Below are 26775 nucleotides of genomic sequence, written 5' to 3'. Positions count from 1 at the left end.
CACGTCTCTAGATCAAAGGCCCGGCCCGGCCCGAGGATAGTGACGGGAAATATCGGCCCGGGCTCGGGCTCGGGCAGAGAATCTAAAGGCAGAGGAGGCATCTATCTAGATGAACTGAACAATGGTGTAATGATTCAGTTCGACTCCCGAGACAAGACGATGCTCACCCGACTGGCCAATAGGAACGTTCCAAAAGGAAAAAAAGAACGTGGCCCCGCCCATGACACAATTTTCACAGCGAAAGCAAAATCTTGACTTGAGAGCAAAGAAAAGCGGTTTGAGAGAAGCGTTTTTTTTTCTCAACAAAAAAAAAAAAAATCAAATTTATATTTTTTTTATGTTCTATTTTTTGCTATTGATATGAAAGTTTTTTCTCTCAAACATTATTTTTTCTCTCATGAAATGCTTTTTTGCTATCAGTGCGATAACTTTTTCTCTCAAACTTTTTTTTTTTCTCTCAGATCATTTATTTTCTCGCATGTAATAAAGACACATTTCTAGCTCCATAAATAAGACATAACATCATGTAGTTCATTCGATATTTTAACACAATTGATAAAAGAATAAATGTATTTCTTTCAAAATTAACAAAAATAATACTGTTGACCAATACTGACGGTGTTGACAAAGGACCAACTGAGGTTGGAACAGATTTAAAAACTAGCAAATATTTTTTCAAACAACTGATTGACAAGATAACAAATTAATAAAGCAAATTTTTACCTTATATTTAATTTAATTCAACAATCCTTCCAGTGGTTTGCTTTTCTCCTTTTAGCAGTATAGTATGTCTCTTTCTGGTTCTCCAGTATGCTCACTAGCTCACTTGTTCAGTGTAATGGTAAGCATTATTATGTGCCACCCTGTAGCAGCAACAGAAATGTTCTCAACGTGAATCCAAAGGATCTGTCTTTAAACCACATCAAATACATACATACATTTTATTTGTGCTTGACCTGCATGATTTAAGTGGGCAACTAGCATCAGACAAGTTCGCTCTTCATTACATCAGGGTTTGCTAATTGCTATTGCTGTGATCTCATGTGAGTGACAGGTTGTCACTCAAAAAATTATGTGCACAAATAAAAACGACAATATTCCATTAAAAAATGTCATTATGTCTTTAAAGGGCTGTTTTTTAGGTTGGAATAATGGTTAGACACTTAGTTGTGATGGTTAGGGTAAAGGGCAAGTGATTGCATTATATCAATGAATTTCCTCATAAATATTGTCATGGTGTGTGTGTGTTTGCTTATGTTATGTATATAAGGCATGTAAGTCAGGCCAAATATATATGTAAATAAAATCATGAAGAACAATTCCCCATATGCAAAGAATATTATATCACTATATAAAGAGTTTTTGTGAGCCCTTGTCAACTCCATCAGCTTACAAGTCAACACCATCAGACAAAATTGAATATTTTTCTATCTTACCCATGTATTGTTCAGTGGAGCAATAATTTAGTTGTTTTTTTTCCTATTTTTCAACTAATAACAGAAATTATCACACTGGGAAGACGGAGTTGACATGTTAAAGCTGTGACCACAGAGACTTCTAACTACTCTAAATTCTTAAAACTACACCATAAAAATGATCATAAAAGCTGTAACAGACTAAATGTACCGAGATATTTAGACAGCTAATCAAATTCTTACAGCTGAGCAATGTTTCACATCTTTACTCATTTGGCTCTCTATGCAGATATCCCTTTTTTCACTTTAAGAGAACCAGGCATTTAAATATGGTGCGCATAACAATTAAGCTTGATTGTAATTTTCCATCTAGAGAGGACTGAATTAAAGTCTCAAGTATCTTTGATGACCCTCTTCCTGATTCACAATGACACACTAAATAGCCAGCAGCTTGCTTCATTTGCGGTTTGCGGATTCCTTTTTCAATGGTATTTAGACAGTTTACAAAGCCCACAAAGGGCAGTAGAACCTTTGGGATTGTTTTAGTATATACTTGTTTGTTTTGGCATTTGGTTGTTTGTCATTGCATTTAAACAAAAATTGATTGTTAATTGCCTGCTGCTACATATCAAACCTTCAGATCAATAATTGGCCATACCACAGATGACAAGAACGCCACAGTTAGGGATTTTGTTTGATGAATCAGTGTTCTTATAGATCCATATGATTAGACTTGGATTAGAAAGTCTGCTCTTCGGAGATCCAAATCCTAAATGGTATTTAAGAAAAGTGTTCATGTGAATCTGAATGCGATCTGGGTGTCAGAAGGTTTTGTGAGGCTGTTGAGAGATCACGAATCTCCCCACACAGTGAAGGGTATGTGCCTGCTCATATCTCAAGCCCTCATGCATAAAAATGCCACTCTCCTCTTTAAATCCAATCTCTGTGGCTTTTATCTGCTCTCACACATCCATTTTCATACTTCTGTGGAACTTCTTTTCCTTTGTGATTAGACACTTGCTCTGTTTGAATTACTACTACTTCACTTGATTGAGGAACACTTTCATGAACCCCTCAGGTTTAGCCTGTTCCTTGTCCTGTATTGTTTAACGTACGTTGAAGTTTTTTTAGGTTTACTATTATACTACATATGCTATCGCTTTTTTTGGGCTGTAAATAATAGCGTAAATTGACTAGCGCAAACCTTAGTAAATCACCTTGCATGATTCATTTAAATACTCTCCTCCCATAAATTTTGCATCTGAAAGGGAAACTCATAAAAATGCATATGCAATAAGGTCAGCCGCAAAAATGTCAGTGCTAATTTTTCAATGCGTGTCTTTAGTCCTGACAGTAGTTTTTTAACGCCAAAAGAGGGTTTGCGCTGGCTGTTGGTAAATCTGGCCCTTAATATTTCAGTTCAATGTAAATATTTGAATTTTGATGGCATAAATGAATTTGTGAATATATGTCAAAAGTGGCCAAACATGGTTATTTAAAAATGTTGATAAATTCAATCACAGGATGGTGGGAATGAAAAAGAACAGGCGGATAAAGGCTAGTCTGTTAATATGTAGCATACATGAAAAATAATCCTCCAGTCTATGCTCCCTGTATGTGATCAGCTCAGCGTTTATTAATTGACATTGATGGATATTATTTGCTTTTGTAGCATTATATAAAAATGTATGATTACTTGTACTGTCACTGAAGCCAGCATGTGGACGGGCCTCAAATTTAATTGTCTGGTGTTTGCGCTATGTCAGTCCCATTCTGCTAAGTTGCACAAAATCATAGAGGAAACCCCTTCAGCTCCCCTCAATTCGGAACAGTGGGGTTTCACATGGTATCTGTTCCATCTTAATAAACACTTGTGCAGGATAAGGCATCTCTGCACATTTCATTTGTCACTTCAGTATAATATCAGGTCTTTGTCATGTTTTTACACCGCAGTATTTTAAATAATGCTTCAAGCCTGCACACACTTCATTCTCTGAGGCTGATATTTCTTCCCTTTGGCTGACACATGATTACATTGGAATGATAACCTTTCTAGAAAGTCATATTCACAAATCCTACAGTGAACAAAAATTTGATGTTGCTGGGAATTCCTCCTTTCCTCCTTTTCAAACGTGGAAGTAAGCTATCTATGAATGTGTGAGACTTCTTATTCATTAGATGATATACACACACACACACAAAGTGAAACTACTGTCATTTATTTAAAGTGCATTTTCATATTGGAAAAATCATGTTTTTCTAAACCTGTTTTGTTCAGTTTCTCTAAAAGTAAACAAAGTATAATGCAGTATAACAAAATATAATGCAGATTTTAAAATGACATTACAAGAAACATTTTTGTTTATGGTGAAATTAAGTTGCAAAAATCATTATATTGACCTACTAGTAGCTAATATTTGCCTTATGCCTAAGGGAAATATAACAATAAAATAAATGACCTTTATAATAAATAATGTTTTTACTCTTTGTTAAAGTTTTTGTCTTTAGGACAATGTATATATTTTTGTATTAATATTAAAGCGAAATTTAAGGTTTGAACTAAACTATAAATATAATTTATTAGAAAAAAGAATACATTTGTTTGCAACAAATTAGAGTATTTTTTTAAGCTGGTCTAAAGTATATTTTTTTCAGTGTTGTAAAAATAAATAAATGAAGAATTACAAATTGCAGTAAATGGTAAAACTATTTGCGATAATAGAATAATATGACAACAAATACCAATTTGCAACATCAAGCAGCATAACATTTTTGTATAACTGAAAGCAGTTGACACCGGAAGCTTTACAAGGTGAAAATAGCCATGCTCGCTCTTACGTTAAAAATAAGGTGAATAGCATTACATATGGGCATGGACAGTCGCATAGTTTCCTGTCCTCTTCTCTTTTTTCCCCTCATGTTGACCTTTCTGCTTCTGACCTCGTTGTCTTTTTCCTGCATGTCAGGCTCTGATGGAGCCTAGCAGCTGTGGTGGATATGAATGCTGAAAGCTTTGCGTTTACATTTTTAGCTGGACAAGCTCAACTTGACATGGAAAGGTCACATCGTAATGATGAAATGACTTGCTCTGGATTGCTCAGTGGCAAAAGAGAACAGACTGCCCACCTATAGAAAGTTAAGGTAGATTTCCCAACACTCAAAAAAAGTGTTGTTTCATATCTACAAGCAAAAAATTCCATCTTGATGTTTCATTGGAATTTTGTATCTTTTTCCCCAAGAGTTGCACATTCCCACATGAAAGGACACCATTTTCCTGCTTGCAGGAGCCGCACTTGACAGTGGCAGAAAGCCAATGACTTTTTGAGAAGATAAGTTTATAGACACTAAAATGTTTTTTTCCTCACAGACATTCCTCTTTTCAATCTTTCTGTGGCTTATTTTGAGAAACTTGTGTGTGTTTCTACACATGATAATGCCTTTCAAGTACAACTAGGGCAAGTTAGCATGCCAATTATGTGATCTCTGGCCCTTTCACCCTGTTTTGTCCCCATTTACATTCTCTCTCACTCTCCTCTTGCTTGAATTTGCTTGAAAATGTTTCAATAAATCATTGTGTGGCTTACGTACGAAGATAACCCAGAGTTCGTGTTTACCGGTAGATATTCCTCGCTGGTCTCTGGCAGCTTTCTGGCAAGACTTCAAGCACTTGGTGTGAGGAACTTAGAGTTAGTTCCGTCGAAAAGATGCAAATCTAATTGCTTTGTTCTCAGCACATTTTACAACACTGGAGGACAAGTATAGACAACCAGCGCTGTTCTTTTTAAAGGGCCATTTGTCTTTATGGTCTAGTTTATTTCTTTGTTGCCTCCTGTTCAACTCAGCATACATGATAATCCTCAACTAACAATTATAATAATAATACAACTCATGTTTATTCTGGTCAACCAGCTTCCAGAAAACCCAAGACCCAATTTGACTATTTATTCAAATCTTGCTTACTTTATCATTTTACTTAAAAATTATATCCATAGAGCATGCGTATGAGATTTTGATTGGCGATTATTGTCAATCAAATAATTGTGATAATTTAATTGTCTGTTTTGTTCAATCATTTATTTAAGTCTTTTATTTACATTGATCATGGAGACATGAATTCCATTTGTATATTACACATGGTAGAATGATGTGAGAATAACATTCTAAATATTATACCCAATATTTTATATAATATTTAATATTATACATGCAATATAATATGACATTTATGTAATATGTACTATTTTAACTATTTATTTTATAATATATATATATATATATTTAACCATGTCCATCTGATTATATTAGAGTAACATAAAATGTATTATTATGATTATTAATATATTGAAAAGAAGACTAAGATTATCCAGTGTTTTCTGGATAAAATAAAATGGCATTTTCACTTTTAAAAAAATGTGAGCATAAATCGCTGTGAAGATTTTTTTCCTCTGCTGTAAAAATACTCCATAGTTTGAGCCACATTGATTTGCTTGAATGCACCACACTGTCAAAGTATCAAGTAATTACTAGATTGCCAGCAGCCAACTTTATGCCAGCAGCCATATCACCCTGTAACCCAAGACTGGTTGCCCACTGAAGCTAAGCGGGGCTGAGCCTGGTTAGTACCTGGATGGGAGACCTTCTGGGAAAACCAGGTTGCTGCTGGAAGAGGTGTTAGTGAGGCCAGCAGGGGGTGCTCTCCCTGTGGTCTGTGTGGGTCCTAACGCCCCAGTATAGTGACGGGGACACTATACTGTCAAAGAGCACCGTCCTTCGGATGAGACGTTAAACCGAGGCCCTGACTCTCTGTGGTCATTAAAAATCCCAGGATGTCTTTCGAAAGAGTAGGGGTGTAACCCCGGCATCCTGGCCAAATTTGCCCAGTGGCCTCTGTCCATCGTGGCCACCTAATCATCCCTATATACTAATTGGCTTTATCACTCTGTCTCCTCTCCACCAGTAAGCTGGTGTGTGGTGGGCGTTCTGGCGCAATATGGCTGCCGTCGCATCATCCAAGTGGATGCTGCACATTGGTGGTGGTTGAGGAGATTCCCCCTTCTATGTGAAGCGCTTTGAGTGCCTAGAAAAGCGCTATATAAATGTAATGAATTATTAATTATTATAACCGTTACGTGTGGGTTAATAGTATGTTCTGGCAAATAGTATCCACTGTTTTGCCTCAATACTTTTTCTTTCTGCACTTCTAAAAGCTTTTGTCTGTTTGTTTTGTCCCAGATGTGTGGTACCTTGTGAAATGTTACAAAATCGATCTTTACAAACATACATTTTTCATTAAGCATATGTATTCTTAAGCACTCCCTTTAAGTCTCCAGGGTAGAACATATACTTGAATTTAACAACCAGTATTTTCAAGGTTACAGGAAATGACATTAAAGGCCATCTTGCATCCTGTCTTGTCTGAGTTGTTGACTTTCCCTCAGTGTTTATGCTGCTGTTGTTCTTTATCATCTAGGTTTGTATGAGTAAGAGCCCGTTGTGGAAAATAGCTGTCATGTTGTCATGTTTGTCAAGGAATGATGGTGTTCTTTTGCCATGTAAAGCATTTTAGATAAGGTCCCCTAACGGCTGATATATGAAAAAGGGATGTGAAATTGGTTTACCACAGTGTACTGAAAGAGTAAGTGGCTCCAAATGAAATGCAATGTGAGTGATGCAGCGGCTGAACTTGAAATCCTGCTGTGATTCTGTATTGACAAGGAGCAGAGAATCCCAATGGGTCCTCACATGTACTTTGGTCTGCTCCTTCATAATAATTTCACATCGATCGCTTGAATTTTTGTTTCTCATGCCTTAGAAATGACATGCACATTTTAATAAAGCGGAATGCACAGAAACAAACTAAGCAGATCAAGTGTGAAATTAACGGAGAATGTGGCCTGGTTAACATTGTGTTTATGGATTCTTGTGTGGTCAGGAGCAATGAGGGATTTAGAGTTATTTGTTTTTCTCTGATTGTTATTGACGAAGGGAAGAACACTGGTGTATGAAAGTTGAAGAGGGGCTCCTGGAGAGACACTTAATAGGCACATGTGGGAATTATATGTGATTTTTTTATAAATTCATTCGAATCATAATTTCCACTCGCTGACAAATCTGTCATAAGGAGAAGGCCAGAACTGAGATGAAGCCAGATAATGAACTTCCGATAAAGGTGGATGTGGTCATGACTTTTTTTTTTCTCAAATGAATGATTCTCACATAGTTTAGTGTCTTTCTTAGGTTTTCTGAGGACGGGGAAGATGGTTTGAGACTGCATACATTGGCTGGCTACAAGCTGGAAGTCCTGCATTTGAATGAGTACAGAACATTCCTCCAAGTGATGACCAGAATCTCTAACAGTCAAGTTTTAGACTACCTGGGCCCACCAGTCTCTCTTTATAAATCTGCCAATCATGGTTGTGAAGGTTTTTTTTTTTTTTAAGTAGTAGTAGTAGTTTGCTGTTGATGAATGTAGGAGTATGAAAAATAACATTTGAACTATTGAATAGCAAATTCCTGTTAATTGAAATGTTAGTGCATTAAATGAATTGCTAATTTATGTGTTTTCTCAGATACGAAGACAAAAGGCTGTCTGCTTTATTTGCTCTTGCTGTTGAATGTTTACCTTCGTTAGTTTGTGAATTCAAATGACCTTTCCTTGTCAAGTCAAATCAAAATAACTTCCAGAACTGCATCATATTAAGTTATTAGTATTCTGTCATCATTTATTCACTCTCGTCTTTCCAACCCCGTATGATTATCTTTCTTCTGTGGAAATTCTGTTCCTCACACAAATCTTTGATATAATTTTCGACAATGTTGTATATCTATTTGTTATGTTATACATATACATGAGTCTGATTCTGACTCTAATGCACATTATTAAATGAGCTGGGATGGTTAGTCGGTGCTGATGCCCATTTCTAAGGTTCAGATGCCATTAGCCATTGTTCTCACAAAGGCCTTTCTGAGAGCGACAGATCTGTCAATGTACTAAAGGTTAGGCTTCATCTGTACTTCTTTGCTCTCTTTAGGGCATACTTGGATTACACCATGGAGATTTTTTTTCCTCAAGCAGGTGGTTCAAGGCCATTTTTTTCCTATCTGAGAACTGGTTGCATTGGAAAATACAGCTACTGAATACCAGTGGTGGCGGAGGCACACTAACTGTAGCGGTCTGGGGATGGGATCTTTTTTATTATTATTAACTGCTTTAAAATACCCTTTTTTGGTCACTTTTAGACATAACATTTTTTTTTTAAAAGATGATACATATACAGCAAAACACATATAAATATAATTTCACCCACCTATCACTTGAAGAAAAAAGTCTATCCTTCTGTCCTTTTAAATGTCCATGTTAAAAGAGCACGTCCAGCGGTTTAGTGAAGCTGATTGCTGTGTAGCCTATATCCAACTAAACTGAAAGGGCTTTAGGATTCTAGGACTTCTTTAGGATTATTTTTTAAATTGTAGCTCAAATATTATCTTTGTGAATTTGTTGGCGATCAAACATTCAATATTACCAAAGTCCTTTTAGGCAAGTCATGCCACTCGGCCGCCATCTTGGCAACGCCTCCGGGCAGCTATTTCCGACTAACAAGACCAGGCTCCTATCTAAATGAATGGGCAGAGAGTCAGAACTGCACTTTCACTGGTCATCGGGACATAAAAACTGCATGTATAGAAACAGCAGTAAAATATGATAAAAATCGCTGAAAAAGTTTGATGACTTTGCCCCAAAAGAAGGTTTAAAACACCTTTTTCCCCACAGGTTATACTTTTACTACGCATGCGCAAGGGTTCACGACACCAACTTCATTTACGTCTCTATCCAGAATGCCGGTGTCGTGCTCTACAGCACATACTTAGAATGTAAGGTAACATATTTGTGGTCGATATAAAATGCTTTAACTACTGTAACAAGGTTCAGATGTTATGGAAAGAAGGAGGCAGGAACCGGCGAACATTCAACCATTTTAATAAATAAACAAATCCAAAAATGGAAGTATGCCAGCAGCCCCGGATGAGCTGCTGGCCACACAAAACAGAAACAAAACACAACATAAAATCAGGCCTGTTCCTCTCTCGATCTCCATGTCGTCGCTCCACCTTTTATGCCTCCGCTCCTCCGTGAGAGATACGAGACGATGCGTCGCGCAGGTGCCGCTCATCAGTAATCACGCCACCGGCCTCACGCAGCTCTCTCACGTCCCTCGTCCTCGGCCTGCTCGCCACAACTACCTTGGTAGTCCGGTGTTTTCGCGTTGTTATCACCCTCTTCCATGTGGATTCCATCTGATCTTGCACACAACAGTGACAACACCATGGCACAAAACAACTCGCTGTCGCCAAATCGTCTCCGCTGTCGCAAACCTCAACTGTGCGCATGCGTCAGTGGAACCAGACGATAGGCTTAAATGTTTCCCGGCTTGACTGTTAAAAGCAGACGATTGGCTTTCCAGCGGGAGGGGCGGGACATATGCATACAACCGCCATCTTTGACGTTACAGGTTTTCCCTATATAGTTGTATTGAGGATTGAGGAAGTGGCATGTCTCTATATAAATAGTCTCTGATATTACTACTCTCCATAATTAAGGTATCTGGTACATTTATCAGCAGGAGCAGTTCAAACTATTATAATTTACGTCTTTATGATGATTGGTTGATATACCGAGGGAGTCTAGCCTCCTCTGCGGCATAATTTTTCTCAACACTAACTGCTAGAAGTGAAATACTCGATGGTGATTGGCAAAAAATGTTACCAGCAGAAGCTAGAATAGCTCTGGCTATGTTCAGGGAAGAGCAGTGGTGGGTCCGACTTCGGTGATATAGTGAAATTACAAACATGAAATACACATTCTGAGAAATGAAATGAATAAATGAGAATTTTTATTAACATTAAATTTTCCTCCTCCCATTTTCCACCTCAAAATTTTGTGTAGACTGTGCCTCCCATGACGAGCCGCCACTGATAAGCTTTCTCTGATAAGTTTGTTAATCTTTGCATGATTTACCCATGGGGGGATTTTTGTATGCTACAGTTCAAAAGTTTATGGTCTGTAAGATTTTTTTCTCATGCTCACTAAGGCTTCATTTGATCAAAAATACGTAAAAAGAATAATATAATAGTAAAAAGAATAATATTGTAAAATATTATTCATTCATTCATTCATCCTTATGACCTTCTAAGGGCTAGAGCCTATCCCAGTTTTCTTGGCCAGAAGCAGGGGGCGGATGGCCAGTTCATTACAAAATTATTATTACAATTTTAAATATCCATTTTTATATATATATTTTTTTTTTCAATATGTGATTTATCCTGTGATGGCAAAGCTGCATTTTCAGCAGCCACTACTCCAGTCTTCAGTGTCACATGATCCTTCAGAAATTATTCTAAAATGATGATTTGTTGCTCAGGAAACATTTCTTTATGATTATCGAAGTTAAATACAGTAAGTTCAATAGAACAGCGTTTGTTTGAAATATAAATCTTTTGTAGCATTATAATGTCTTTACTGTCAATTTTAATTTATTTTAATGTGACCTTGCTGAATGAAAGCATTAACTTTTGTAAAAAAAAAAAAAAAAAAATTTTTTATATTGCCATGGTAATTGTGAGCAGAAAAAAAGTCCAGTTTTATGTCTGCTATTCCACACCATCAGTTTGCTCTCTTAGAAGAAAACACCTCTCTTTATATCATGCTGATGCCTATGACTCACTACTACCAACACATTCTCATCCCAAGGCGTCATCTAACTGACACTTTTGACCATGCGTCAACATGCCGACGCACATGGTACCCCTTAAGCGTCAATATGAGACGCTCATCCTCGGGCGTCATCTAACTGACGCTTTTGACCATGCGTCTAAATCCGACGCACATGGCACCCCTTAAGCGTCAATATGAGATGCTCATCCTCGGGCGTCATCTAACTGACGCTTTTGACCATGCGTCTAAATCCGACGCTCATGGCACCCTTTAGCGTCAGTTAGATGACGCTTCCGTTATGGGTAGCTTTAGGTCTGGGGTAGGGTTAGGGTTAGACCACTAGGAGGCGCGTCTCATATTGACGCTTAAGGGGTACCATGTGCGTCGGCATGTTGACGCATGGTCAAAAGTGTCAGTTAGATGACGCCTTGGGATGAGAATGGGCTGCTACTACAGGACCTATGCAGGTATTCAATATCTGATTTCATCAATTGCAAAATAACATGGCAGACAGTCAGTCCTAGCCAGCAGCCATATCACCCTGTAGCCCAAGACTGGTTGCCCACTGAAGCAAAGCAGGGTTAAGCCTGGTTAGTACCTAGATGGTAGACCTCCTGGGAAAATTAGGTGATTGCTGGAAGAGGTGTTAGTGAGGCCAGCAGGGGGTGCTCACCCTGTGGTCGGTGTGGGTCCTAACGCCCCAGTAAACCGATGGGGACACTTTACTGTCAAAAAGCACCGTCCTTCAGATGAGACGTTAAACCGAGGTCCTGACCCTCTGTGGTCATTAAAAAAAAAATCCCAGGATGTCCTTCGAAAAGAGTAGGGGTGTAACCCCGGCATCCGGGTCAAATTTCCCCATTGCCCTCTGTCCATCATGGCCTCCAAATCATCCCGTTATATACTGATTGGCTTCACAATTGATTGACTTCACTGACTGGCTTCACTGTGATTGATCACAGTCTCCTCTCCACCAATAAGCTGGTGTGTGGTGGGCGTTCTGGCGCAATAAGGCTGCCGTCGCATCATCCAGGTGGATGCTGCATATTGGTGGTGGTTGAGGAGATTCCCCCTTCTATCTAAAGCAGTTTGAGTGCAGAGAAAAGTGTTATATATATATATATATATATATATATATATATATATATATATATATATATATATATATATATATATACACTCACCGGCCACTTTATTAGGTACACCTGTCCAACTGCTCGTTAACACTTAATTTCTAAGCAGCCAATCACATGGCGGCAACTCAGTGCATTTAGGCATGTAGACATGGTCAAGACAATCTCCTGCAGTTCAAACCGAGCATCAGTATGGGGAAGAAAGGTGATTTGAGTGACTTTGAACGTGGCATGATTGTTGGTGCCAGAAGGGCTGGTCTGAGTATTTCAGAAACTGCTAATCTACTGAGATTTTCACGCACAACCATCTCTAGGGTTTACAGAGAATGGTCCGAAAAAGAAAAAACATCCAGTGAGCGGCAGTTCTGTGGGCGGAAATGCCTTGTTGATGCCAGAGGTCAGAGGAGAATGGCCAGACTGGTTCGAGCTGATAGAAGGGCAACAGTGACTGAAATAACCACTCGTTACAACCGAGGTATGCAGCAAAGCATTTGTGAAGCCACAACACGCACAACCTTGAGGCGGATGGGCTACAACAGCAGAAGACTCCACCGGGTACCACTCATCTCCACTACAAATAGGAAAAAGAGGCTACAATTTGCAAGAGCTCACCAAAATTGAACAGTTGAAGACTGGAAAAATGTTGCCTGGTCTGATGAGTCTCGATTTCTGTTGAGACATTCAGATGTTAGAGTCAGAATTTGGCATAAACAGAATGAGAACATGGAACCATCATGCCTTGTTACCACTGTGCAGGCTGGTAGTGGTGGTGTAATGGTGTGGGGGATGTTTTCCTGGCACACTTTAGGCCCCTTAGTGCCAATTGGGCATCGTTTAAATGCCACGGCCTACCTGAGCATTGTTTCTGACCATGTCCATCCCTTTATGGCCACCATGTACCCATCCTCTGATGGCTACTTCCACCATGTCACAAAGCTCTAATCATTTCAAATTGGTTTCTTGAACATGACAATGAGTTCACTGTACTAAAATGGCCTCCACAGTCACCAGATCTCAACCCAATAGAGCATCTTTGGGATGTGGTGGAACGGGAGATTTGCATCATGGATGTGCAGCCGACAAATCTGCGGCAACTGTGTGATGCCATCATGTCAATATGGACCAAACTCCCTGAGGAATGCTTCCAGCACCTTGTTGAATCTATGCCACGAAGAATTGAGGCAGTTCTGAAGGCAAAAGGGGGTCCAACCCGTTACTAGCATGGGGTACCTAATAAAGTGGCCGGTGAGTCTATATATATATATATATATATATATATAAATGTAACAAATCATTATTATTATTATTATTATTGATTGGATTGAAGATAAAGATGCCAAAAATGGTAGTTAACAATCTTTCCTTGTAGAGCTGAAAGTTTGCTGTTCAGAAGCCCATGCTGTGCTACATTCTGGTATAAGTTCACTGCAGAAGCAACAGTCTTGTGTACTCTTTGACAGCTAGGCACACATCACAAACTAATGTAGGTTAATTGCTTCCCACCTAGCTGGATAATTCATTAAGCCCTTTTCCGTTCGCCTCCAACACAAGACGCCCGGTGCTCCCAGGTGCGCACAACTCTTGGCATTGAACAGTTTTGGGTTTAGCTGAGATTTCACTCCCACCCACCTCCAAATGTGTGGACCGCAGTGGTGAAGGGGAGTGCAAGGATGCTAATACATTTGTCTGCTAGATCACTGGAGAGAGAAGTATCAAAGAGTGCTGCTAATTGCAGTGCTCCCTTCATACATCATTGAGTCAAGTGGAAATAATTCAACGTTGCATTCGGATTTGTTTTGTTAAAAGATCCCCTGACACCCCGGAGGAGGAAGAAGAGAAGACAGAAGGGGAGGGATGTGTGCGGAGGAATTATATGCAGAGCTGAACGTTATGCTGATTTGGGTTTCGCGCCAGGTCGACTGTATGTGCCATGTTTTTGTCTGCAGATTCATAAGGGAGGAGAGATTGCAGAGTGATTGCAAAAAGCATTTGGACACTTAGGCCGCAGTTCAAATGTCTGAACATCTCTACGTTAAATAACAAAATATCAAACCATGTGGCATCCGCTATCCATCCATACATCCATCAAAATAATTTCTATACACCTATATACCTTTATATATAACTTTCTAAAGCATAACTTTCTAAACGTTCTAGAGCATTCTTAAACGTATAAAAATGGATGTGTAAATGTTACTTGAGAATATCTACCAATACTTCAAATGAGATCAGGTTGTGTGCGAAGTTAGACCACACAATTAATAATTATATCACCAGACAGTACTGAACTGTAGTTCTGTGTTTGAATCTGTGGTGTACACTAAATAACTGATGTAGAAAAGCCATTGAGAGCACTCTGCTTGCCAAAGTGCATTTGATTTGTTTAACATAACAGTGTGTCCTATTAATTCAACTGAACTGTCTTTCTGAGGTCTGATTAATATTCATAAAAAAACAGGAATTTTCTCTCCTTTATTTTAGCAGATGTTATACTAAAACGTATGACATGTCCAAGTATCCACATAAAATTATTGAATATTTCTCTCTCCTTGTCCAAGCTTTTCAAACTTTCCACTTTCAGACTGTTAAGCCGCTGGGACACCCTAGAAGGGTAGAAAACACCTCAGAAGACTCGCTTTCACACGCTCACTCACTTTACTCCCACAGCTGTCACAGCATTGCCAGATCCCTCAACACACCATAAGCACTCCCCTTGAGAGACGTTCCTCACTTCACCTGAGCAAACCATGTTCACCTCAGAGAGATTTTTTTTATGCTGCCATTAAACCCTCTAGCTACCTAATTCCCTGTGGAGAAAATCATGTGGAGCAGTTTATTTATTAATATATCTGTTGGCTAAAAAAAGTTAGGTAAATTATTTTGTATATCCATGCACAAAAACACCGGTGTCTCCTTGTTTGTATCAGTTAACTTAATCCTCTCAAGCTATTAAATAATAAATAAACTGCAGAGTAAATTTGAATAAAACAGGAAAACAGCAGTGTGAAATGCAATAAGCAGAATTAAAGTTTTCCAGAAGACTGGGAAGATAGATCTAAACTTTTTAATTAGACAGTGTCCACGTACCACCCTGCTCTGGATGGAGGACTGTGGGATGCAGCGTCCAATCAGGTAGCAGATAAACAACATGCAAATGATGGATGTGTAATGGACTTGCAAGCAGGGAGAAAGTACTGCTTACTATCTGAATGGAAGTCACATAATTCTTTCACACAAGCATGAAATACCTTAATGGAAGTAAACTTCATAGGATCTGGGATAAGCTGTGTGTGTATATGTGTTTTAAAAAGAAAGTTATTAGGCAGGAAAAGATGGATAAAATCCCATTTAAGAAGATTTGTCTTAATCCTAGCAATGAATCCATTATCACAGTAATCATTACAGTGTCATCAGCTGTTCTCTAATGAATCTGAATATTTACATATCAGATTATTGTTGAGTATTGTGAATTTCCCCAAGACAAGGTTCCAAAAATTCCCAAAACCATTCATTATGAGTGAATGTCCCTGACTTATACAGCAATTGTGGCTGGCGGTAACAACTTTTGTGTGAGCTCTACACGTTTCTACAAACACATTTAGACTAATGGCCTTATTGCAAAGCAGCTGGGGGCCATACTCTCATTCCTTGGGTCTCCAGAGTGAGATATTGCATCAATAAATATGGCTAATGGGTGAACATGCCAGGCTAGGGTAAAACACTTCAATAAGAGGAAGACTGAGGATGACAGCTGAGGGATCCATAAGTAGAGCGGAAACTAAAGATGATTAAATAGCTTGTTATTCGTATACACTGGCTCATGATTGTTCGCATCTAGGTGGGAGGGACAAAGAGCGGATGGGTAGATGGACACCAAAAAGAACTCAAGGTCTGATTCATTTTGCATATTTTGTCCTTAAGTACTGGTAGTGTGACTAGTGTGTTCATACTAAAATGTAATGAGATGTAAAATGCCAAGTGTGCCCAGATTATGTAGGATACTGGGCACTTCATACACTTAATGTCCATTGTTTTTGCTCCGTTGCAGAAGGCAAGTTATTTTCAATTTGGTGGAAGTGGCAACTACCGAAACATGGAGAAGACCGTGCTTTACAAATGTAAGTTGAATGCTTTATCATCATCACCCATGTGAATAGGTACAACATGTAAAAAGCCATTTTGGGGCACTTCATTTCATTTATATACTTGGCCAGCTTGTTAAAGCTAGCAGCAACCTTAAAGTGAATGTAAAAACGTTACTAAAAATTCGTGTTCCATTAGAAACGATACTACACTTTGTACATTCATACATTTAATGGCTGAGTATATAGTGTTTACTGAGAGCATGCATGCAATGCATATAATTTGAGGCACAGCTTAAAATTTCTTTCTTTGCAACTGTTTTAGCTATTCCCTGCCCTCTGTATCGCTATGGCAACTGTAACCATAGCACGCTCAGATGTTCATAAAGCGAGGAGTGGAATATCACCCACAGCTGTGCGGCTGTTGAGGTGATGGACGTGTGTGGAGAAGATGAGGCTGAATGTAACTAACTGATTGATTTACAGTTATGTGTGACACTGAAGGATGTGGGCCCCAGATGTGATCCTAGAGAAGCTGACCCCAAGGACTGCGGGGCTCTCTATGGTTTATGAGGCTGTTAACTCTTACTCTGTGTTCCCCAAAATAGAGCTCTACGTGACCCCACAGGTAATAGCATATACAATTTGTCCATTAGACTACTGCTTTTGTATTGATCTTTTACTGAAGTGTGAAGTAAGGGTGACGGACGTTTTAATTTTTTATTTTTTTTTGACTACGTAAATTACTTAAAAACAGTTTTGTATGTAACATTTTTGTCAGTCTTAGGACTGAGACTTTAACAGCCAAGACTGTAGATTATGTATTGGTAAGTGTAATTACACAATATAAAAAAAAGTTTTTAATGTACACTTGCCAGTACTATTTCTATATTTGTCTCTTGATATTATGTGACTTCAGAAAATTTTTCACAAGATTTTTCCGTTAAAGTATATGATTTTTCTGGTTAAATATAATACAGATTTACTGTATGGTACACCTCTTGCATCCAAAAAAAAAAGTTTTTTATTTTAATATATTTAGACTATTTATATTATATGTATATTTTATATTAATATATTATAAAAAAGTATATTCTTATCTATTAACTAAACGGATGTTTTACTGTAACATTTTTACATTCTATTTCTGTTTGAATTCCAATCATTATTTATAGTGCAGTGTGAGGATGCAGTTCAATGTGATGTGCATCTGTGGTATGAGGGTAGGTGAGAGGCATTCTCCAAACAACGTGCATGTCTCACAGTGTTGACTTACAGTACCGCATTTGGCAAAAAGAGAAATGAGTTGACAGTTTGACTGCTTGTTTGATCTTATAGGCTGGCTGCTGTCAACAGCTGCACACACACACACACACATTTATTTGTATTTTTCATCTGAGCTCATGACTGTATCAAGGTCAAAACATTTAATGATCTTTCATCAGACAGAACAGAACAAATAGACCCTCTTGACTTTTTTTAATCACTTAAACCACTTTCATTATATCAGTATGCAGGAAACTGGAGAAAATGATGAAAAGCATTCAGAATTGAATTCAATTTGTAATTGTAATTGAAGTATAAGAATTTAGTTTAAATATTCCGTTCTCTTACGAGAGGTTCTCTCGTATTGCGTAAGCTAGCTTACGCTACGGGAAAGATTCATCTTTTCTGAGAATTTGAAGCCAAAAAATTATCTTATAATTTTGTATCCATTGTCAACGCAGTTCAGCTGCAGCAGACCATGAGCGGGCTAGCTAGCAGCTCATTGGTTCGCTCACAGAGAACTGCTTAAGCCTATGAGGAGACGCGAATGAACTCTCGGCCAATGAGAGTCTGACCTGGTCTCATTGCGTCAGAGCCCGCCGAAACGGGCGTGGTCAGAGAGTATAAATTAGCGTCCCAGGCTGTAAACTCTGATTTTCATCTCTTCAGCGAGGCTACACGCATCTGCTGATCCTGAGAGAAGCCGCCGTCGTCGAAAAGGCAACTCTAGCGAGCATCTGGGAGACTGAGGAAGCCGGCCGTCTTCGCCACCTTCAGCCGTCCTGCGAGCTAGCGCCATCCGACGGATTTGTATCCTTTTTACAAAAAAAGCTTCCTATACTTTTTGTATCTAAAAGAGCCGAGTGTCTTTTTAAAGATGTCTCGTAAATCCTCCTGCGGTTCTTGCTGCGCTCCCGTCGAGACTGGAGACCGCCACGTCATCTGCGCTCTCTGCCTCGGATTGGAGCACGCCGAGCTCGCCCTCGCCGATGGCGGCTGCGATCTCTGCGAGGACATGCCGTTGTCGACCCTGCGGGCTCGACTTCAGGCCACTAAAGTTGCTTCCGCTCCTCTGACTTCGCCGTGGAAGAAGAAACGCCGCTCTCAGAGGCCGCCGGAACCCCAGCTAGAAGCGTTAATCCCGCCGGAGCCTGTCGCCTCCCGCTCTCCTTCTCCGCCGCTTCCGGACATGCAGTTGCCGCCGAGTGGCCGCTCTGTCGCCTCCGATGATGCCGCGGACATCAAGGAAACCTGTTCGCTTCTCGCTTTAGACAGTGAGGAATGGTCGGGTTCTCACGCCTCCTCGGCCCGAGAATCCTCTGGGACCCGCGCTGGAATCGAGGAGGAATTAGTGCGCGTCCTCTCACAGGCCGTCGAACGCCTTGGGCTCGATTGGTCCCCTCCCCCCTATCCCTAGCACCCCGTACGTTCACGAAGTGCATGGATGTGGCGCTCGCCCCCCTGCGGAGTCAGGGGCTGCGAATACTGAACTATTTGGACGACTGGCTGATTTTGGCACAATCACAGAGAGAGCTACTGTCTCATCGTACAGTTCTCCTCGACCATCTGAAAGCTTTGGGCCTCTCTGTCAACTGGACAAAGAGCGCACTACAACCCAGTCAGACTATCTCCTTCTTGGGTATAGAGCTAGACTCGGTCACGATGACGGCTCGTCTGTCAACACAGCGTGCGCGCCGTGTTCAGCGTCTCGCCGCATCTTTTCAGATGAACAGACTCGCACCTCTGAAAACTTTTCATAAGGCGTTGGGTTACATGGCCTCAGCCTCCGCGGTGCTCCAGCTGGGGTTACTGCGCATGCGCCCGCTTCAGCTCTGGTTGAAGAGCCGTGTGTCTCACCGTGTGTGGACCACACGCCGCCAGCTGATAAAAGTAACGCAGACCTGTATCACAGCTCTGCAGCCATGGACTGTGGCAGAATGGTTTCAGCGGGGCGTTTCCATGGGGACCCTTTCTCACCGAAAAGTCATCTCGACAGACGCATCCAACACTGGTTGGGGTGCGGTCTGTGAGGGCTCACCGGCCTTCGGCCCCTGGTCAGCTCAGGAGAGCCTCCTCCACATAAACTGTTTGGAGATGCTGGCGGTCGAGAACGCGCTCACGCGCTTTCTTCCGCGCATTCACGGTCACCACGTGCTGATCCGTTCGGACAATATAGCCGTGGTCTCCTATCTAAACCGTCAGGGCGGAGTCAGATCCAGGAATCTCTTCCGGCTGACAGAACGCATCTTAGTTTGGTCTCAGTGTCTCCTGCTCTCGCTCAGAGCGACGCACGTGCTGGGTCATCTGAACAACGGTCCAGACAGTCTGTCCAGGAACCCCATTCCCCCCGGGGAATGGTTCCTGCACACTCTTACAGTCCAAAAGCTGTGGCGAATATTCGGCAGAGCAGAGGTGGACCTCTTCGCCTCAGAAGAGAACACCCACTGCCCAATATTTTTCTCAAAGAGCGAGGACGCGCTAGCCCAGACCTGGCCCAGCCGCCCGCTTTATGCATTCCCTCCGGTTTCTCTGCTACCACAGGTGCTTCAGAGAATCAGGGAAACACGCCACTCGGTGCTCCTCATAGCCCCGCGTTGGGAGGGTCAGACTTGGTTTCCGGAGCTCACTCAGCTGTCACAGACAGCCCCGTGGCCCATTCCAATCAGAGCAGATCTCCTCTCCCAAGCTCGCGGCACGATCTGGCATCCCCACCCAGAGCGCTGGGCGCTACATGCGTGGGTGATCAACAACTACCCGTTGCTTTGCCAGAGGGAGTGTTAAACACAATCATGCAGGCTAGAACGGCTTCTACTAGAAGGCTCTATGCGTCTAAATGGTCTGTGTTCTCTAAATGGTGCACCGACAGAAACTTGGACCCACTGTTATGCGAGGTTCCTTCCTTGCTAGTTTTTCTCCAAGAGATGTTGGACAAGGGCAGGTCCCCGTCCACTCTCAAGGTGTATGTGGGAGCCGTCGCAGCGTTCGTTGAACCCCGGCGCGGCCAGTCACTGGGCAAAGATGGCCTGGTCATCCGCTTCCTCAGAGGAGCTAGAAGGATGAACCCCCCACGCCCCCCTTCGGTGCCGATTTGGGACCTTTCCATAGTTCTCGAAGCTATGAAAGCCCCTCCTTTCGAACCGCTAAACACCGTGGACCTCAAATACCTTTCGATCAAAACAGTTTTTCTGCTCGCGCTCGCGTCAGTAAAACGTGTGGGAGACCTTCTCGCGCTGTCCAGTAGCGCTTCCGGTCTCAAGTTTGGGCCCAATGACTCCTTAGTCGTTCTCAAACCTATGGTTATGTCCCAAAAGCGATTGGTACCCCGTTCAGGGCACAAGTTATTTCCCTATCGGCTCTGCCTGCATCCGATAGCGAATCTGACTCTAATCTCCTCTGTCCGGTCAGGGCCCTAAGATTATACATTACTCGCACTGCTCCGGTCAGACGATCCGAGCAGCTTTTTGTTTCGTTCGGTGGGCGCACCAAGGGGTTGGCCGCCTCGAAACAGACTCTGTCCAGATGGATAGTTGATGCCATTGCAGCCGCATACGCATCAAAAGACTTGCCATGCCCTCTGGGCATCAGGGCTCATTCCACTAGAGGCATGGCCTCATCGTGGGCATGGTCCAGCGGAATTTCCATTCATGACATTTGTGTGGCAGCGGGATGGGCTTCCCCCTCCACCTTTGTCAGATTTTACAATCTGGAAGTTCCCGCCTTGCAGGCTAAACTACTAGCAGTCTAGTATGTTACAGCTCTTCTGGTTGAGCTGCACTATAGGGAGTCATTCACACAGACCGGTTTTCGCTCTGTCACTCTCTATCATGTGCTTATGTACTACACAATCCCCGGCCCGCTCTGCTGGCCTTTGTCACAGGTACATATAATTATTCCCACTCATAAGGGTTCCCCGGGGTCTCCCCTGGGACTCATAGTGGATGCTTAGCACGCACGGCGTTGACCAGGTGTTCCCGTAGCGTAAGCTAGCTTACGCAATACGAGAGAACCTCTCGTAAGAGAGCGAATCGGTTACCTAACGTAACCTCGGTTCTCTCTAGATGAGGGAACGAGTATTGCGTTCCTGGCCGTGCTTGTGCTCCTAGCGTTCTCGCTTCATTCTATGAAAACCAGAGTTTACAGCCTGGGACGCTAATTTATACTCTCTGACCACGCCCGTTTCGGCGGGCTCTGACGCAATGAGAGCAGGTCAGACTCTCATTGGCCGAGAGTTCATTCGTGTCTCCTCATAGGCTTAAGCAGTTCTCTGTGAGCGAACCAATGAGCTGCTAGCTAGCCCGCTCATGGTCTGCTGCAGCTGAACTGCGTTGACAATGGATACAAAATTATAGGATAATTTTTTGGCTTCAAATTCTCAGAAAAGATTAATCTTTCCCGTAGCGTAAGCTAACTTACCCAATACTCGTTCCCTCATCTAGAGAGAACCGAGGTTACGTTAGGTAACCGATTCGTTTTATTTAATACATTAGTTTTTTCCAGAATGCTCTTTAAAATTCAAAACTCATACAACATATAGCAGGATGAAAGATTCCATCAGTAAATCCTCTTCCTGTCATTCCAATTCCAATTCAAATTCAGCATGATGTGGCCATTTCAAATCCCAGCTCATGAACTAGACGGTTCTTAAATTCAAACTTGTGCCAACCCTGTGAAGAATAAATGAATACTCTGAATGCTATTTTGAACAGAACTCCCACACAATCTTGGAAAACCCAAGAGAGATGTGTCACACGTGTTTATGTGGATTGGAGATCTACTTGTCAGGTTTTCCCTAGATTTATTAAGGGCAGATGATAGGCAAGCAGTATAGATCTGCCATTATCAATCTCTTCAGAACAGGAGAATCCTTGCCAGCAGCTGAGAGAAAGATGCAATCATAAGCCATATTTCAGTGCTGCTCATTCTTCTTCTGCTCTTTAGAAAGCAGGATTGAACCATCTCTGAGATGGATGTTTAAAAAAACATGCTATAAACCTTTACACATGAGGGGAACTGTGCCTATAATAAATGTATGAGATAAGGGCAAACGGCATATTAATCTTAAGTGATGCATGTACATTCATGTTCTTGTGATTGACTGCAAATCTGGTTAAATACCATGAATGAAATTGCTTTAACCCAATAAATTGAACTAAGGTTGTGCAAATTTATACTTTAGCATAATAAGAATTAAAAAGTAGCTAATGTGATTCATCGTTTATCGACATACTGTGCAATATCACTCTATGATGGAGTTTTCATAACCAACCTTAACTCAAGTAAATTCTGATTTGTGGGTTGTAGGAATGGCATATTAACGTTCTTGACAATTTAATGGAAGTTGGGAACCGGTTCATTATGTATGCGCTCTTAGATGTACCATGCTTATGCACCCTAACTATGACAGCTGCATTTTTATAGAAGATACCTCAATTTCAGGCATGAGTGATATATTCATTATGCAAAGTAGAATTTCAAAGTTCCACCTTGTGATTGGACGTATTTGTTTAGTGGTTTTCTGTCACCTCGGGCCTAACTCAACCAATTCACGCATCTTAAATTTGCTGGATTGCTGCTACAATCTCACGAACGCACAGTAAAGCTTTCACAAGGTTCCTGCTGTCACAATTTACAGGTTCACCTAAAGAGCCTATGGAAGCTTGTTTCCGCCACTGAATAAAAAAATAATAATAATAATTGCGGCTTTTTATCTCACAATTGCGAGATATAAAGTCGCAATTTTGAGAAATAAAGTCGCAATTGCGAGAAAAAAAGACAGAATTGAGACTTTTTATCACAAAAAAGTTTTTACATCTTTTTACAAGAGTTTACATCTCGCAATTCTGACTTTATAACACATAATTGCGAGTTTATATCTCGAAATTCTGACATCTTTTCTCAGAATTGTGAGATATAAACTCGCAATTGCGAGTTATCAGGCCGATTTTATAAGGAAAGATAAGACTTTTTCCCCCTCAGAATAGTTTATATCTCACAATTCTGACTTTATAACACGCAATTGCGACTTTATATCACGCAATTCTGACTTTATAACCTGCAATTGCGACTTTATATCAATCAATTCTGACTTTATATCTCGCAATTGTGAGAAATAAAGTCAGAATTGCGAGTTGTAAACTCGCAATTGTGAGAGAAAAAAGTCGCTATTACCTTTTTTATTTTTCATTCTGTGGTGGAAACAAGCTTCCATATATACCACTGGTTTTGTTAATATGCTGTGAGAAAAACGTCAGCAATCTATCAACTCAGTTACTGTCACGGACGTCTTCACATAAAATGTCTATAACTTTTAGGCTTGTGTGAAGTCTTTAAAACGCGCACTGCATTCTCTTTTACATTGCTAATGGTGTCAAATTCTCAGTGTCTGACAGGGCTCTGAGTGACACGGACGACAGGGCTGGAATGGGCTCCGAGGTCTGATAGAGGTGCAATTCCATTTCGGTTTCCGCCATTGTCCCTGCAGCATTTCTTCCTCGGTGCGTATCCTCCACAGTCACCTCTCTCCCCCTCTCTCCGTTCTTCTCTCCTTGACATGTTCTTTTTCTCCATATCTAATTTAAAATTGGCTGGTCAGCATCACAGACCTGACCTCTCCATTACATAACTCATTATTGACTTCCTAGAGAATTTAAGTCATTTAAGTGTCTCTTTCCCAAATCAGCAGGTTCAGTGGATGGGGGGTTGGGGGGGCTCAAGCCCCTGCCCCTTTTGTCTCAAAATGTATTGTGCCCTTTTCTGATAATTGTAAATAATAATAATAATTATAAATATTATAATAAATAACAATACACTTACACACCCTTGGCACTAACAATAATAATACAAACAAATATTATATAAAAAAAAGAGTTTCCTTTGCAGTGCCTCGTACACATTTAATGCAGTTCACGCGAGTCTTCAAACGAGCAGCAGGTAACGTTAAAGCTAATATGGAAAATTACATTTATCCTACCATCACCATGCTACTCTAAAAGTTATTCTTAACTATAATAAAAGTATAACTCGATTTCAGACGCATTCTGAGTGACAATGTCATTCGTTTTTATCCAAGGAATAAAAGTGCAAGGGGAAATACATCTGGTTAAATGAAATCTTAAGTCCATGTCCAACTCTAAATTGTAAGGAACTTATCTTTGATTTCATATCTTTGATTTCATAGTAATGCTTTACAATAAGGTTCATTTGTTCATTACTCATGTATGAACTAACATGAACTAACCAAGAGCAACACATTTGTTACTGTATATCTTAGTTAATAATACAACTGTTAATTGTTTATTCATGTTGTCACAGTCAGTGCATTAACTAATGATAACAAATACAACTTTTGATTTTAATGTTTTAGTAAATGCTGAAATTAATATTAACTAAGATTAATAAATGCTGTAGAAGTGCAGTTCATTATTAGCTAATGTTAACTAATGAAACCTTATTGTAAAGTGTTACTGATTCATGATAGCTAACACTGTCTGTCATACATATAATACATACATTAAATTTACAACATCAACAAAACAAAAAAATAATTTTCCATAATTACCTTCTTGATTCTCACTGTTTTGTTTGGTAAAGTAAATAATATTTAGTAATATTAGCATCATTTCCCTATTTTCATTTGATGTGTTATGCATTCTAATAATTGTATCAACATATTTTCTTCGAATTTTTCTGCCCCTGAGGAGGTCTGTGCACGCCACTGAGCAGGTTAGCAGGCAGGTTTCAGGGAATCTGAGGCTGGGAACAAGTGTAGGTGTCTCTCTGTGTACGTGAAAAGCCTTTAATGCAATTTTCTCTGCATGCAAATTGACATATCTTCGCAGTGATGACTATATCCTGAAGTTATGCTTGTTGTAATCTTCATAAGCGTGCTTTTGCTGGAGAGGTGAATAATATCAGACTTCAAAGAAATGTAGATGACTAAGTGTGCTTCCAAAATGAGTGACTTTTCCAGCTGCAAAAACCTGCCTCAGACCCACACTGATTGGCTTTGTGGGTTGGCCAGGTATGGGCTTAGACAGGCTTATTTAAGATAATCTGTGACATTGCATGAGGGAATCGTTCTCACATGTCGGCAATCCTGCCAGCCTGCCTTCCTGCAATAGCATACCAATCAGTGGATTGAAAAGCTTTTGGCTTGTTCTCTTTATGAGAAGCATAGAAAGTGTACATCAACCAGTGTGCTGATGTCTTTCAGGGGGGGGGGGGGGGGGTCACATTTTTGTAAACTATTTTAAAGATTTTTTTTCTGGCGTATTTGTAATTTGTAGATCAATAAAGTGATAAGTAATGACTATGTTTTTTGTCAGCGCTTCATCTGATGGTGATGCACTCAACACTCTGCTGTTGCTATGGTTACTTCCTCAGGGCAGGTAATAAATAAGATTTTCATTGAAATACGATACAAGTAATCATGAAATTAAATAATTTGTATATTTAAATCTGTAAATAATATTAAGGAACTATATCTAAAATGAACTATATAATAATAAATAATTACTCATACTCATACAAACTAAGATTTTGCATTTTTAATTATTTTTGTTTTTAATTTATACATTTTTGTTTGTGTTGCAACTGGCCCCATGAAGGCAAACTCAATTTCTGTTAACAAGCGTCTGTTTACCAGCTTCTGGTGTTTGCATTTTTTTAATAGGGGCTTAAAATCAATCAGTTCGCTCTGAGCAGAATCAGTATTTTTATGTTTCTGTTCATAGGTTCATTCTGAAACATTACTGTGAGCTAGAATTGTCTGTACAATACAGCTCCCAGCCTGACGTTTTTCCCTCTTTTTCTCTTTCTCTGTGTTAACAACTGTTTTTTTATTATGTACTTTATGCTTCCTTGTATTTGCAAATGGAGGTCTGGGTGAGGATGGTGAGTGAACCCTTTCTTCCATCTGTATCAACTTGCTAACTTTAGAATAGGCTACAAGGGAAAGATGGGGAGAGGGGAGAGGGGAGAAGCTGTTCTTGTTCTTGCACTCATCTCTTTTAATGTACTCTCATGTATGTATTTGTGTGGGTTCCTTGAAAACCAGCCCAGATATAGGTGATCTGGATTTGTCCAGAACATATACTGCCACATATGCATTTCTCCTTATATGGACTTGTTTTTCTCTTTGTCTTGCTTTCTATATAATGTAATGTACT

The 26775-nt window shown here is 40.3% G+C and overlaps 1 long non-coding RNA gene and 1 pseudogene across 1 annotated transcript; both read left to right on the top strand.

Moving 5' to 3' along the window:
* The first annotated feature begins 5963 nt into the window (after positions 1-5963).
* LOC130103975 (5S ribosomal RNA) lies at positions 5964-6080 on the top strand (annotated as a pseudogene).
* A 10224-nt stretch (positions 6081-16304) lies between these two features.
* On the top strand, positions 16305-25609 carry LOC130103959 (uncharacterized). Its single transcript, XR_008809417.1, has 4 exons — positions 16305-16378; positions 16829-16970; positions 23988-24102; positions 25328-25609. It is a non-coding gene; the product is annotated as an uncharacterized LOC130103959 (long non-coding RNA).
* Positions 25610-26775: the final 1166 nt, after the last annotated feature.

Source organism: Rhinichthys klamathensis, unplaced genomic scaffold, assembly GCF_029890125.1.
Source record: "Rhinichthys klamathensis goyatoka isolate OS25496 unplaced genomic scaffold, OSU_Roscu_1.1 h1tg000301l_1, whole genome shotgun sequence".
Classification (NCBI taxonomy): domain Eukaryota; kingdom Metazoa; phylum Chordata; class Actinopteri; order Cypriniformes; family Leuciscidae; genus Rhinichthys; species Rhinichthys klamathensis.
This window is presented reverse-complemented; position numbering and strand designations above follow the sequence as displayed.